Source organism: Lynx rufus, unplaced genomic scaffold (genome assembly GCF_022079265.1).
Source record: "Lynx rufus isolate CCGP_SWC_20201006 ecotype Redwood Valley unplaced genomic scaffold, mLynRuf1.p SCAF_4, whole genome shotgun sequence".
NCBI lineage: Eukaryota > Metazoa > Chordata > Mammalia > Carnivora > Felidae > Lynx > Lynx rufus.
This window is the reverse complement of record NW_025814856.1, coordinates 119897437-119909580: the sequence shown is the minus strand read 5'-3', so window position 1 is coordinate 119909580 and position 12144 is coordinate 119897437.

The window sequence follows — 12144 nt, the reverse complement described above, 5'->3', positions numbered from 1 at the left end:
GGCTTTCTTTATGGCATCCCGGGTGTCAAAGGTTGTGAACCACTCGCCATTTTTCAAGCACGACACGTTTCTCACACCCCAGTACCTTTGCACATGCCACTGCCTTCACCAGAAAGGCCCTTCGCCACCCCTAATTGTGTCATATCTTCTGAAAGATATCTTGCATATCTTCGTCATCCACTTCAGGCTGAGTCACTTCCCCTCTGTTTGCATAGCTATTTGATGATATCGCTTGTATCATAGGACTTGCCCTGTTACACTGTCTTTGCCGGTTTGCCTGTCTGTCTTCCATACCAGTCCATGAGCTCTTTGAGGGCACAGAATGTGTCATATTCAGCTTGGAGTCCCCGTGTTGAGTTCAACGCCTTGCATCGAGTAAAAGCAGAGTAAGTGTGTGGCTGTGCGAATGACTGAGTCGTGGAAGCTATGGCACTGCATTCGTGAACTAACTGCGTAGACATTTTTCTTAAAGATTCTTCCTCAGCAGGAGCACCTGGGTGGCTCGGTTGGTTAAGCGTCTGATTCTTGATTTCGGCTCAGGTCAAGGTCTCATAGTTTGTGAGATGGAGCCCTGAATCAGGCTCTGCGCTGACAGCATGGAGCCTGCTTGGGATTCTCTCTCCCTCTCTCTGTCTCTCTCTGTGCCTCCTCTGTGTCTCTAAATAAATAAACTTTAAAAAAAAATTTTTTTTATAAGATTCTTCCTCCGCATGTCAGGTTTGTTTTACTTGTGTTATCAGTGATGCAGTTTGTTAAAAATTTTTTTTTTTCAACGTTTATTTATTTTTTTGGGCCAGAGAGAGACAGAGCATGAACGGGGGAGGGGCAGAGAGAGAGGGAGACACAGAATCGGAAACAGGCCCCAGGCTCTGAGCCATCAGCCCAGAGCCTGACGCGGGGCTCGAACTCACGGACCGCGAGATCGTGACCTGGCTGAAGTCGGACGCTTAACCGACTGTGCCACCCAGGCGCCCCAGTGATGCAGTTTGTTACACATGGTTGCCCAAGATGTCTTTGCAGAATGTGAAACTTTGAAAAAGTTTTCTTAGTCGAAAGATTAGCTTACACTAGGGCGCTTGGGGTGGCTCGGTCAGTTAAGCGTCCGACTTCGGCTCAGGTCATGATCTCACGGTTTGTGAGTTCAAGTCCCATGTCGGGCTCTGTGCTGACAGAGCCCGGAGCCTGCTTCGGATTCTGTGTCTCCCTCTCTCTCTGTTCCTCCTCTGCTCATGCTCTGTCTCTCTCTCTCTCTCAAAAACAAATAAATATTAAAAAGAAAAGAAAAGATTAGCTTACACTGTTTGAAGAAACTTCTGGGGAAAAATACGCACTTTTGGTAGCAATATTTTGTCTTTTGGTTTATGTACCTTTTTTTTTTTTTTTTGAGAGAGAGAGGGCACAAGTAAGCGAGGGTCGGGGGAGGTGAAGAGAGAGAGAAGTGGGGCTCACCTGAAGCGGAGCTTGAGCTTACCCGATGCAGGACTTGAACTCAGGAACCGTGAGATCGTGACCTGAGCTGAAGTCAGATGCTTCACCAAGACCGAGCCACCCAGGGGCCCATCTTTGTCTATGTGCTTTAAACCCCGACTTGCTTGCACATAAAGCATGCACACCTTCCCCTTCAGGAAGCACAGCATTTTCAAACGTCATCTTCGATAACACGCTACCTGGACCCTGAGGCGTGCAGCGAATTTCATAACCACACGGGTTTGGCTTATTCGAGGGATTCCGCGAACCGTTAGATGTTTGGGAGAATCTTTTGCTATCCTGTTGACCCGATATCGTGACGACGAAGCGTATGCCCAGCCACGGCTGAGTCCAGCTTTAAGTGAACTCCAAGTGGGCCGGGCCTGCTCCTCGGCCGCTTTTCTCACTGCACGAATTTTGATCTTGACTTTTCTTTTTTTTTTTTTTTTTTTAATTTTTTTTTCAATGTTTATTTATTTTTGGGACAGAGAGAGACAGAGCATGAACGGGGGAGGGGCAGAGAGAGAGGGAGACACAGAATCGGAAACAGGCTCCAGGCCCTGAGCCATCAGCCCAGAGCCTGACGCGGGGCTCGAACTCACGGACCGCGAGATCGTGACCTGGCTGAAGTCGGACGCTTAACCGACTGCGCCACCCAGGCGCCCCAATCTTGACTTTTCTTGCAGGCAGTCAGGGATGCGTGCGATCTGTCCACGTCTTGGGGGGGGGGGGCGGGCGGCGAGGGGGAGAGGCACGCCTGAGCAGGGCACGGGGCAGCATTATCCGTGCACATTAGTTCTACCCAGGCTGCTGTCAGAAGCCTGCTGCTGCTCGGGAAAACAGCCCGTGTTCCTGCGGGCCTCAGCCTCAGCCTCAGTTAACCGCACCCTCGAGCATTCTTAAACGGCCGGCCGGTGGGGAGTTGTCTGCCCGAGTGGGGTTCTTAGCCGTCCTTCAGTTCAGTTGAAGAGGAAGCTTAAGGACATCGTAGGGATTTGTAATGTTCCTTGCAAGGTGTCAGGCCCATAAACTAGCGTGTCCATTGCACCCAGCGCGTGCGTGGCATCGTCTCTCGTCGGTGGCCAAGGCCCATAAACTAGCGTGTCCATTGCACCCAGCGCGTGCGTGGCATCGTCTCTCGTCGGTGGCCAAGGCCCATAAACTAGCGTGTCCATTGCACCCAACGCGTGCGTGGCATCGTCTCTCGTCGGTGGCCAAGGGATGGAAGATGTCACCTTTTGCTATTTAATGGTGGTCACCATGTAATAATTCAGGAACACCTAAAAGGGATGTAGGCTTCTCCGTTCAGGCTGGAATCAGCCTCTTTGAGAACATGAAAAGGAAAATACAATAAAGCAGACGCATTTTGCAACCAGCCGGCAGGGAGTGCTTCCGGGTGTCTTGGTTACCGGATCTGTCCTGGTTAGGAGACAGGAGACCCGCCCTAGGTCAACACTAACCTGCGCAATATTGGGGGTGGCTTCCTTTGTTTGAAAACGAGAGCAGCGCGCAGATCTCCAAAGTTTGTTTTAGGTCTAAAATTCTGATGCCTCTTAGTTAAGGGTTTAAGAAAATGGGAGGCATGTGCTTCTGACAGTTTTTGGATTCTCTCTGTTTAGGTATTATTTATGGGTCATATAGCCATCTCATCTATTAGGGTTTTTTTTTTTTTTTTATAGCCTGAATAGATTCAGAGATCAATACATTTTTATTAATGATAGTCCGTCATGCCTGGTAAAGAGACAGCAAGAGAGCTCATCTAGAATGAGCCACTTGAATAAACCTGACACACAAGCTTAGCTACGAGCTGCATTTTGGCAGGCCTCTCTGTGAAATAATGACATTGGCAGAGGGAAAGACGATGGAAACCTTCCTCACAGCCAGACTCATAAAATCAAAGGGCAGGTTTGGGGTGTATTTCCCAACCCTGGCTGTGTATGCAAATCCCATGACTTTTTGAGTGTAGCATTTTATCTTCCAAAGGACAAAATTTGGCATTTGCCATAGTCATTAAAAATGATAAATGCCTAAAATGCTTCAGAGTTGGGATTGTTGTAGGTTAGAACAAATATTGCGTCAGTGTCTTCAGAGTCGAAAACTTCTCACTGATGTTGTCAAGCCAGAAAATCAAAAAAAAAGAAAAAAGAAACCCTTCGTGATTTTCCTTTCAGATCATGTGAAATTGGGCATAATTGTTACCAGTACTGCTTATAAAAAGGAATGGTCTGGGCCTTTTGGAAGTGAATTATTCTTCCTGCCACCATTAAGAGATAGCCTTGTGCCCCGAAAGAGTTAATCCACTTCCAGACGGAGCTTTTCAGCCCCTCGAAGCAGAGTTCAGATGATATCAAGTTCACTCTTCTTTTACATTTGTTTTGGGCCTGTTGAACTTCATTTTCATTCCATTTATGGATCAAAGTTGAAATATCTTACGGTAATTTTAGACTATGTGAGGCCTTTCCCAGAAATGTCACCTTAGAGTTCCAATCTCAGAGACCCTAAAGAGCAAATGTAGCTTTAATCCGTGTCTCTCTCCTCCTCTCAATGACCTTAACCCTGACCCCAGGTCTGCTCTCTATAAGTGCCAAACATGATTCATTCTCCTCACTTGATTTAGTTTTGTCCCTTTAATGAGCCAAGATGGCCAGGGAGGCCTGATAGCTTATTTGTGCTAATATAAGTATGCTCTCCTAGTTAACTCCTAACTCATTTATTTGGCTCTTACTTTTGCCTAGAACTGACCCTTTGTCTCAGAGGTCCCAGGTCCGTGTTTTTAGACAAAGGAGATTCGAGCGGTGAACGTTCACAAACGCCATCAGGGGACGAGATGCTGTCCTTGAAGGAAAGAGAAGGCACACTTAGAGAACAAGAGAGACGTTATATTCTGTGCCTCAACTGCCATATCACAGACACAGCCTCCATGTTCCCTGAGCACGTATTTTATGAGCTACTGCTTACCGCTCCTCCCCTCCGGAGTTCTAGGACTCAGGATGTCTGCAAGTTGCAAATTTTTGTGCTTGTGTCTTTGCGGTCTGCATGTCTTACTTCTGCAGCCTCTCTAACACCATTTCCGATGACTGTTTGTGCAGAAATGCATTTCTGACTTCGCGTTTGATACATCATATCCTCTGATTTTTTTTCCCCCCCAGTGTTGCAGTGGTAGAACCGGGCCATCAAGGACACGTAGAAGGTGATAAGCAGGAAGAGACTTTTAAAAAGAGATTTACGATAGGGTTAGTTTCCCTGTCGTCCAGCTTACCACTTTCAGCCCAACTCATTTTGGGTCGGTAGGGATCTGACCATGGGGTTCTGACAAATGTGTTTTTATCATTGTGAATTTATGCTTGCCTCGGTGTCCAAAAAAAAAAAAAAAAAAACTATTAAAAAGTGATATGACTTTGAGCAGTGGCTCGATCCTGATTATGGCCCTTCCTGGCCATCCCATTTAATTTCTGGCTGGCCCAACTAGGGACATTAAAAGCTGCCCCTTCCGAGGTTGGGTGTCCCCTGCATTGCCCTGCACTCAAAGCAGTTCAGTCTGGCTCCTTCTATAGGTCGTTGACACCCTCAAGCTTGTATACACCTGTGTCACCACAAATCTTAACAGATGCAATTTTCTCAGCTGAATAGGAGAGTGGGAGTGAAGGACGGGGCTCGCATCTCGGTTCAGACCAGGAGGGGCGGGCACCTCTGTCCTCCCTCACACGGGCCCCCCCGGAGGCTGCAGGGCTCTGAGAGGGGGATTCAGTTAGGGGTTCCAGTCACATGCTGGAACTTTTGTTTTTGAAAACAACCTGCTTATTCTTTTCTGAAAACACCTCATCGTGCTTCTCCTGGAACGGTTGTCCACCGTACAGCTTTACATACTCACTCTCTTCAGAAGAAATAAAACTTCAGGGGCGCCTGGGTGGCTCAGTCCGTTAAGCGTCCGACTTCGGCTCAGGTCGTGATCTCGCAGTCCGTGAGTTCGAGCCCCGCGTCGGGCTCTGTGCTGAGAGCTCAGAGCCTGGAGCCTGCTTCTTCTGACTCTGTGTCTCCCTCTCTCTCTCTGCCCCTCCCCTGATCATGCTCTGTCTCAAAAATAAATAAAAACATTAAAAAAATTAAAAAAAAAAAAGAAATAAAACTTCAAAGACAATTCTCCTCAAGGCAATCAAAGAATTATCTAATCTCCGGCTCTTCAGAGTTGGGGCATCTTTTCTTGTGTTAGCCCTGTTACGCCAGACGACTTCCTCTTCTTAAAAAAAAAAATCATAAATGAATTCTGCATGGTCAGGTATTGTCATCTTTGCAGAGAATTTTCTTTGCCTAATGTCCTATCTGATGGGCCATTCTATGTATTATATGCTACATAATCTCCACAAATGTATACTGTGGTCCATAAAACTGCCATACTGTTTTCAGAAACTAGTAATTCACAAAGTAAACCTGAGACAGTGCTGTTAATAAACACAAATTGCAAACAAGAAGGTAGTAAGTGGAAATAATGCACTCATTTAGGAGTAATAAAGCCTTTGATCTTACTTTGAAGGAAAGAGTCTATGTTTAAACTGCCCATTCAGGGACAGCCAGGTGCCCATAAAGAGAAATGCTTGGCTTTGATAGAAAATCACTGAGGCCTGTCTAGCGGGTCTGGTTTGTAAACAGATTAGTTAAGGGCTCATCAGGACTGATTTGCATAGGATTCAGCAAACCCCAGTCACTTTTTCAACCTTAATGAGCAATGCCTTTTCCCAGTTGGAAATGACACCGTGCTTTTTTTGGTTTTGGAGGGGTTTTTTTTCCTAGCTAGAAATCTTAGGTAATTATTTTGTGGGAAAGAGAAAGGATATTCATATAAAGTGAATCCTTGCTGTCCTCAGCTAATGGGGAAATGATGACCAAAGACTAGTTTTGCTTGCTTTACGTGGTGAAAGATAGAATGAAGGAAATAGGTTGTGAGTTTCAAATTAGTTTCTTCCCTTTCTCTGTTATTGGAGAGGTAAAGGAGGATTAATCCGAATTATAATAGAAGGCAGAACACGCAACTGCGGATTCAGACCACAAGTATTTATACATCTATAGATGTTTACGGAGGGACCTCCTTGGAGCCAGGCCTGCCTTGGGGGCTCAGGCTCGAGGCAGGCAGACGAAGGCCCCGCCTTCCAGAGCTACCATTGTGGAGAAACGAGAGCTGTTGAGGAAAGGAAATGGGCCAGGAGAAGCACATGTTCTGAAATTTTCACCAGTTAGCAGCCATGTCTTTGAAAGATGGCAAGGTCAGTATTTCCGGGGAGGAAAAAAAAAAAAAACCCTCTGATCAATAGAATTCCACTCTTTTTTTTGATTTTCAGAACAGTCGGTGATCGATAATGTCAGTGATCAGGAATATCTCCCTTTTTTTGTAAAACTTGGCGTGAAGAAAATATCAAAACCTTTGCTTACCCTGATGACTCAATAGATAACGAGAGGAACAGCTCGGGAGAGACAAAGGGTAACTTTGAAAAGAAGGAGTTTCTAAATAAAAGGAGGGGATACAGGAAGTTTTCAACTCTGCCCTTCCAAAAGTGCAGGGTGGACAGTGGTCTATTTCTTCGGCTTGCCACCGCATGGTTGTGCTTGCAAGAGATGTTCTTAAGCACCGTAAACATCGGTGACACTAAGTTGCTCAGTTGGGAACTTGGGTTTGAATAACAACCTTCAGCCTTTGTGTCCTGCCTCGTCAAGGCCAAGGACCTCAGCCTTGCACTGCTTCCTAGACGTGAGATCCAATCAGCAGACTCCTATAAATGTCACCTTGGATACATTCCACTCCGAAAAACAACTGTCCAGCTCTGTCTGGTAAGTGTTAGAGGAAAGGCTGGGGATGATTTCATACCGACTTGGGCGGGACTCCAGGTCCTGTCCAGGTAATTCAGATGAATTGGGGGCGTAAAGGGAGGCCATGCCCTTTGCTTCTCCAGATGGATTTGATTAGGCTGAGGAGGAAGAGGTGGCCATGTTGGGTTGCCTGCTTGTGAAGACTGCTTGGGAGAGAGTTCTAGTAAAATCCGTTTGTGACCAAGGAAGACACCTGTGCTCCTTAGGAAACCTGAGTCACGTGAAGCCTGTATCTCTCAAGGGAACATGGGGGAGGCCTTAGAGGGCCTCGCAAGTCCCCTTCCTAACACCCCCATCCCACTCTTTCTTAGTGGGGTGATCTCCCTGCGGCTTGTCCTTTTCCACATCTCTCATAGCTTCCACGTGAGAACATACCTGAGGACCTCTTCCAGGCAGGCACGCTTGCCTGGAGGAGCCCCCTCGATGGGCATTGACAAGAAGGCTGCGATCTGGGTCCTCTTGGCACAAGGCAGCACTTGCATCATTAACACGCAAGATTGGCAACCCGGGCCGTTTCGCTTACTCTCCCTCTTTCTTCCGACGTCTCCCTCGAGTTCGCTTCTTCCCAACTCGGGTTGGCATGAGACAGATCGGCAAGACCACTGGCTGAGCAGATGGCCAAATGTGAGCTCCCTGAGGGCCAGGGCCACTGTTTTGTCACTCATCAATTCATGGCACCTGGTGTGGTGCCTCGCACGTAATAGGGACTCACTATGCGTTTGTTGGGGAAATGGATGAATAAATGAACGAATGAACGCCAGTTTTCTCTTGCAAGCATCCCCAAGTTTTATTAGTAATATTTGACGCTCCGCCTCCTTTGGCTTACCAGGAACAGAGCCAAAGCCATAGCTCCCAAGGACTCTGCTTCCAGGGGCTCCAGAGCAAGAGGCACTGGGGGGATTGGGTCTGGCTCTGGTGAGGCAGGCTTACCAGTTCTTAGGCAGCCTGGGGTGGGGCTATATGGATGGTGTCCAGCCCCAGAAGTTGGCAGCTTTCTTGAGTTAGAAACAAGGAACGCTTAGCCCCTGTTGTTATGGGCCCCAAGGCCAATTCCAAGGCATCAGGAAAAGTCCCAGTTACACCTGTGAAGCTACTAGCCCAGGCTCCGACCTATCGTAGATACTCAAGAAATGTTCCCATCTCAGTGGCCGTGGCTGAATGCTGGCAGGTAAGATCTGGGACTGGAGTCACAAGCCCGTGGCAGTGAAATGCTGCTTATACTAACCAAGCTCGGAGAATGCAGAAAACCATTGTAGCGGGAAGCCAGAGGCTTTGCTTGGTCTTAGTTTCCTGAGTTTTTGTTTGTATATGAGCGAGATAGGGTTTTGGGTTTTTTTTAAGCTTATTAATTTATTTTGAGAGGGAGAGTGAGCTTGAGTGGGGGAGGGGCAGAGAGAGAATGAGAGACAGAGAGAGGGAGAGAGAGAATCCCAAACGGACTCCACGCTCAGCGCAGAGCCCAACACGGGGCTTTATCTCACAACTGTGAGATCGTGACCTGAGCCCAAATCAAGAATTTAATGCTTCACCCACCAAACACCCAGGCGCCCCCTGTTTTCGCATTCTAAAATGGGGATGATAACAGTACCTGCTTCATGGGGGAGTTGAGAGGCTTCAAAGGGACAGCCTGTGTGCTGTGTGTGGTACAGTGTCGGCCGCATCGTTCACTCTCTGACCCAGCATTTCCTTCCTAGGGATGCGTCGTAAAGAAGTAACAAAACGTCTATTTATAACGCAATGCACAGAGGTGTTTTGACAAGCGTACTCATTCATCCTAGTTCGTTTTGGTGCATTAACAAATGGTTCAGTTCCTTTTCGGGGCCTTGGTCTCCTTATCAGCCTCCTTCCAGCTCTTGGCCAAGGCCAGAGTCAGCTGGCAATGAGGTTTGGCTTTGGAAGCGGAAGAAAGGCAGGAAGAGCTACCCAAAGGCTTGGAACCCCAGAACGTTCCCTGTGTTAAATTGTCAATGGAGGCATCGCATGGCCAGTGAAAGTCATCTATCCATCCTTGCTTCTGGGCACCAGTAGCCCTCCTCGTTGTGAGGGAAGGAATACAAATGGTTGTTTACAGGCAACCAAACCTGAGGCTAGCATAATAGAGCCATGGGAGGTAAATAGAGCTGCTGTGCGAGCCAGGAGAAGACAGGGGTCGGGAGTGCGGGAGGAGAGGTGATAGAGGACTGCCATTGCCTGGCTGGTATCTGGGGAGATGGGGAAAAGGCGAGGGGCTTTGGATTACTTGCATTTGCATACCAGCCTTGTCAAGAGTTTGCAAACTATCCATGAAGTGTAGTTTTCTTATCTTTAAAATGGAAAAGCAGCCCAGAGAGCTACAGCAAGAATTAAACGAGATGAGAAAGTGTGTGGGAAGCACGAGTTACGGGGCGTCTGGCTGGCTCTGTTGGTACAACATGTGACTCTTGAGCTCAGAGTTGTAAGTTCGAGCCTCACATTGGATGCAGAGATTACATTATATATATGTATATACACATTATATATATATATATATATACACACACACACACATTATACATATACATTATATATACATTATATATATACATATATACACATATATATTATATATACGTGTATATGTGTGTGTGTGTGTGTGTGTGTGTGTGTGTGTGTGTATAAAAGCGAGTTCTGCTTTCAGGTATTTTGTCCTGTTGTCTCTTTAAGAAACCTGCGTGCTGTATACAATGTGTGTTGATTTTGGATTCAGAGGAAATGATTAATGGGATGTCTTTAAAATTATTTTATGTCCCAGATATGAATCATCTGATGTGTATAGTTGGCATAGTGCTCATGGCCTTAGTGGGCTTTTAAAGCATTTACCCTCGTATTAACCTTTTTGGTTAAAGACGCTGTCGTTGATCGATCCAGCAAGTTGGTTGAATAATGGAAACGTAGATTAGTAAGACCAAGAAAAACATTTAGAATTTTTTTAATGTTTGTTTATTTTTGAGAGAGAGAGAGAGAGAAAGAGACAAAGCACGAGTGGGGGAAGGGCAGGGAGAGAGGGAGACTCAGAATCCGAAGCAGCCTCCGGGCTCCAAGCTGTCAGCACAGAGCCCGACACGGGGCTCAAACCCACGAACCACGAGATCCTGACCTGGGCCAAAGTCAGATGCCCAACTGACTGAGCCACCCAGATGCCCCCAAGAGAAACATTTTTTACATGTGATTGCATGAAATGAGGCGGTTATCCCTCCAACAGCACCTGTGTCTATCATCATGATGAGTTGCGTTCACATCTATTGCATGACTGGCAGGGGGCTCTGGGGTTTACTCAAGATACAACCAAAAAGGCTGGTCAGGGAAGGGACGGGGGATGGTAGAAAGCCTGCTTTTGCCCAAGTGTCCCATGCAGATAAGCACCAGGGTAGACAAAGAATGAAGTGTGGTCCTCGAAGCCTTGGGTCTTCTGTTTCATTCTCTTTCTTCTGTCCAGAGTAGTTGCTAAAGTAATTTACAGTTTGGAAAGCTGTGATCACCCTACCTGAAGCACTAAAAGCTCATGGTCATGCTTCCAGTTTATCACAGGCAGTAAATGCTCACAAGTCGTAATGGACTAAACGAGCCATTGCCCAAGATTTTGACCCACACGATAACACCACCACTGAGGCAAAGCCTTTTTTTTTTTTTCCCCCAAGATGAGTGGGTAGCCTACTGGATATTTTTAGAGCTCATCTTTTTACTTGATGCTTTTTAATTTCATCAAACCAGATCCAGGGTTGGCTTTCAGATTTGTAGTAAGGTACCCCTTGTCCCTCCCTCCCGTCTCACCACAACCTCTATCCCAGTGGCGCTTTTCTGGTGTTTGAGGAGGGTGTGCAGTTTGACCGATCCTGCGGTTAGAACCGGAAGGAAAATGATGTTAGAAATGACTTGTTAGAAATGACTGGACTTACATTCAGTCGAGAGGCAGCTTCTACTTCCAGCAGATGTCCACAGCGACAGAAAGCAGCGTTGCTGGAAACTGAGCAGGGGGAAGCAGATCTGCTGAGTTGAGAATGATTACCGAATTCCGTCATATTGCCTTCCAGTGAAGTCTAAGTTCTGTGCTAGTCCTAGAAGTTATTCAGCACCAATCTGTTTAGCAAATGAGTGGATTTCGGGGTGCCTGGGTGGCTCAGTCGGTGAAGGGGCTGACTTCGGCTCAGGTCACGATCTCACGGTTCACCCTGAGTCGGGCTCTGTGCTGACAGCTTAGCCTGGAGCCTGCTTCGGATTCTGTGTCTCCCTCTCTCTGCCCCTTCCCCGCTCGTGTTCTGTCTCTCTCTCAAAGATAAATAAACATTAAAAATTTTCTAAAAATGAGTGGATTTATTGATGCCAGAGGACAGATTTATTTAAAAATCCAAGAGTTCTGCTCTCAAAGAAATTAAAGGAAGGAAGATCGCCTTAAGATTGTACAGTATCCTGAAACTTCAGAGGCCTTTGGTCGTGTCAGGTGTTTTGTTTTGTTTGTTTTCGTTTGTTTTTGGCCTTATGTTTTTGCATTTGTGTATGTATGTATGTGTGTATGTATTTTTAGTTTTTCAGGTTTTTTTTTTTAGTTAAAAAGAATTTTTTTAAACCAATCCTTTTTTAAAAATTTTTATTTATTTATTTATTTTGAGAAAGAGAGTGTGAGCAGGGGAGGGGCAGAGAGAGAGGGAGACACAGAATCCGAAGCAGGCTCCAGGCTGTGAGCTGTCAGAACACAGCCCGACACGGGGCTCGAACTCACAAACCGTGAGACCATGACCTGAGCCGAAGTCAGACGCTTCACCGACTGAGCCACCCATGCGGCCCCCTTTAGTTTTTCAGTTT